This window comes from Mus caroli, unplaced genomic scaffold (assembly GCF_978045245.1).
Source record: "Mus caroli unplaced genomic scaffold, Mus_caroli_1 scaffold_16, whole genome shotgun sequence".
In the NCBI taxonomy this organism is placed as follows: domain Eukaryota; kingdom Metazoa; phylum Chordata; class Mammalia; order Rodentia; family Muridae; genus Mus; species Mus caroli.
This window is the reverse complement of record NW_028227271.1, coordinates 38,139,697-38,143,239: the sequence shown is the minus strand read 5'-3', so window position 1 is coordinate 38,143,239 and position 3,543 is coordinate 38,139,697.

Sequence of the window (3,543 nt, the reverse complement as noted above, 5' to 3'; positions counted from 1 at the left end):
TGTCCATTAAAAAAATGGCCCAGCCAAATTAACTTAAACACACTAAAAGGGACATCCTTTTTACTCCATTGAAGTAGGCATCCTTTTTGGTCCTTAGAATACTGGTTGTAATTACCTCATCTTTGCAAACTCAAAAGGTCATTTCTTAGCCCCTCACATCATAACAATGGGTACTAAGGAGCTTGACAGCTGTGTAAAAGTCTTAAAAGTGTTCAGACTAAAAGCGGACCTTTTTGTCTTTCTCGATGGGAATGCACATGCTGCTTCTCTGTACATGCCCAAGCTCTATACCCTGAGCCTCTTCTTGTTCATGCAAAGAAGTATCAGGACATTCAACTATCTTCTGGAAGAAGGGACTGTTTAGTTTTTGGATTATAAAACTAAAGAATCCTTTAGAAAGAGACCTATGATAAGAGAGGGACACCAGGAGGAAAACTGGCCTTGGTGATGAAGAGCAGAGGGTTCCCAATTGGACAGTTGGAACGTGCAAAGCTGCTTAGATATGCTTTATACAGACCTGTGCATTTAGTGGGAAATCAGAGGACTAAGAATAGTGGAAAGGGACCTGATACAATTAAGGGGCCTTTTCAGTATGTGGGTGTGCAGAAAAATCTGGTTCAGCAGGTAATAGGTATTCAAAGGAAGTTCTGATCCCCCAGCTCCCAAGAAATCACCCCTAATGTCTGGAATAATTCAAAAGGAGAATCTTTACATAATAAACTCCAGGTTGCATGTGTAGTTTATGCAAACATGTGACTTATAATGGGCTAGGAGTACTCAAATCCAGCCCTTCAGTCACCCCATGCTTAAGTGACCAGACACCTAGGTTCACGAGTTTCTGTCCTGACAATGTTCCATATGTATTATATATTACCCATGTATATTGTATGCATTATCCCATATTATTGCTGAGGAGTGATGTATAATAATTGTATGTGCAAATGTCAAGGAGAACAAGAAGCCTATGCCTGAGCTCTTCTGGAAGCTTCTCTACCTGTCTTTTTCTTTCTATGATACACAGTGTAGATATATCAGTTTTTCTGAGCTCTGCTATCTATCTACTGAGTGTCTGAGCCCTGGGGTTTTCTAAAGGATGACAGAACACAGTGGGACATACAGAAGAGAAGTCAAGTTGGGAGAGAAGTCAAGATCTCCACATCTCCATGCTCACGGGAAATGTCTTCATCACCTCCTCCTTGGGACCTTAGAAGAGAATCTTGATGCTGTAGCACTGTAAGTCTGATTGGTTGTATGTAGCCAAGTAGTCATCAGTTGTACAGTGCCATATTGAGAGCTCTCTGGAGTGTGTCAGGCCTTTTCAGTTTATCCTCTTGTGGGTTGTATGCACAGTAATATGAAGCCTACACCCCAGTCCTCCTGGTATCAAGACTGCTGCAGGCATAATGGTAGGTTCTCAAACCCAAATCATAACTTTCCTTTGCACTGAGGCAAGCAGAGAAGCCTGGTGTTACCCCATTGATTATAAAGCTTCTGCCTTTGATGCATTACACAGATTGACAGGACACAAAAGCTCTCTGCTTCCAAAGAAAAACCCTTCCCTTCTACAGATGACTTGGCTCGGGCATGTTGGATTCTGAAAAATACAGCTGAGCTGGAAATGAAACCAGGGTGAAGGTTTGGTGCCAGAAGTTACTGTTAGGTGCTCACACAGACTTGCAGACATTCTCAAGACATTTTTGCTTCAAGGCTGAAAGAGCAAGAAAGGGCATCAAGATTGGAATAGAATAGAGACATAAAATCAAACAGTACCAGCTATAGTTCAGGCTCTTCTTGAGGGAAAGCACAGGTCAGGTCCATTCTAAGGGATTCCTAGGAGAGCCCCCTTGCAGCAGCAGAGTGGGGGAAAGCACAGCCATGTGTTTTCACTTTCTGCACAGCTGCTATTGCCCTAATACCCAACTGTATCCAACTCATTTCCCCAATTTGCATTTAAGTCATTTAAACTCATTAATACACTGATCAGTAAATGTAATATGTGTTTAGAGGTTTCAGCAGGGTAGGAAGGAAAGACGAGATATTAGATAATGTGCGGGCTAGCTATTCTATGCCAAGCACCAAAGTGAGGGATTTCTGTCCTTGATTCGGAACCCTCACCCAGTGAATGGAGGATTTCTTGTCCTCTCTGCTTTAAATTATTTGCATATACCTTGGATGAGAATTCCAATGTTTGGTGGGATTTGTTTTCTGTTTTTTGTTTGTCCCTTTAGCTTGCATTGGAACTCAGAGCCTAAGAACCTTGCCTGGGTCCACACAGAGACAGCAGTGAGTGGTTGGCTGACTCCAAAGCCTTCTGTACTTCTTGCAAACACTGAGGGGTTGACTGAACACTAGGCCCCCTTGACTTGATGGTATCTCTATGAGCTACCGCAGTCCTCTGGTCTTGGTTAAGGTGAGACAACCTATCAGAGTCACAGAACCTTCCATCAAATGAACTCGACACTGAACAATCACATAAGTAAGCTGTATACTTACTTCGAGAATGGGACACCCTCTTCACCCTCTGACAGATAAGTGTAGCATTCTTCAGAAACCAAGAATAGTATTCCAGACAATACCTACAGGTTCAATCATAGTTGGGAGTGGTCACTTTCCTGTGATGGCCGGCCATAAGACAGCCAGAATCAAAAAGAGTAATTACATAAGTATGAACAAGGCCCCCTTTGCACATCAGAGAACCTCCCCCCCTATTTATCTTTATAGAGTATGGGAAAAAGGGTAGAGAAGAATGCTTGCTAGGAAAGAGCTCAGACTTTGTAGCCAATGAGATTAATTTTTAATCTTAGATCTATAGTTTACTAGGATGTGTGAGTTTAGGTTGGCTACTTAATCCTCTAGGCCTTAGTTTCTTCATTATGTAAGTAAAAGGCAATACTACAAGATTAAGTGAGATGGTATATGTGAAGTCCCTGAACTATACTAGTGTCTATATGTTCAGTTAGAATGTTCACTTCTATTTGTGGGAGAAGGAACAAGGAGGGAAGAATGCTATTATTACACTTATAGCAAATACATTGCAAAGAGAAACTCAGCTCCTGGTCTGAGGCACTCAGGGTTGCTTTAGAATGCCACAGTATAGAGATCCCATGAGCATGCTGTCAGGAGAGGTTTCAGCCCAGGCTATCAATGACTTATTGTGATATATCTGGCATCTGAGGTGGTTGAGTCAGGCAGGCTGGAATTCAAACTCAGTCCTCTGCAAGAACAGGTCTGTGCTCTGAACTGCTGAGTCATCCCTTCAGTCCCAGCTATTTGGATTTTATCCTAAGTAGTCCAGCCTGTGCTAGAAAATACTGTAACTCCAATAGTCCAAAAGATCAATATTTCAGTCAGAACCTCATCAGGAAAGTGGAAACAACGAGGTGCTTTAATAAAGAAAATTCACACTGGATAGTGGTCCCAAACAGGTTAGAAGAGAAGAAGCCAAGGAAAGAAGGAAGGAGGCACCCCTGTGTCTGTTGGACAGTGAATGAGCAGCCAGAAGAGACAGAAGTAAGTGTGTGAGGAACACAGAAGGGATGGGGT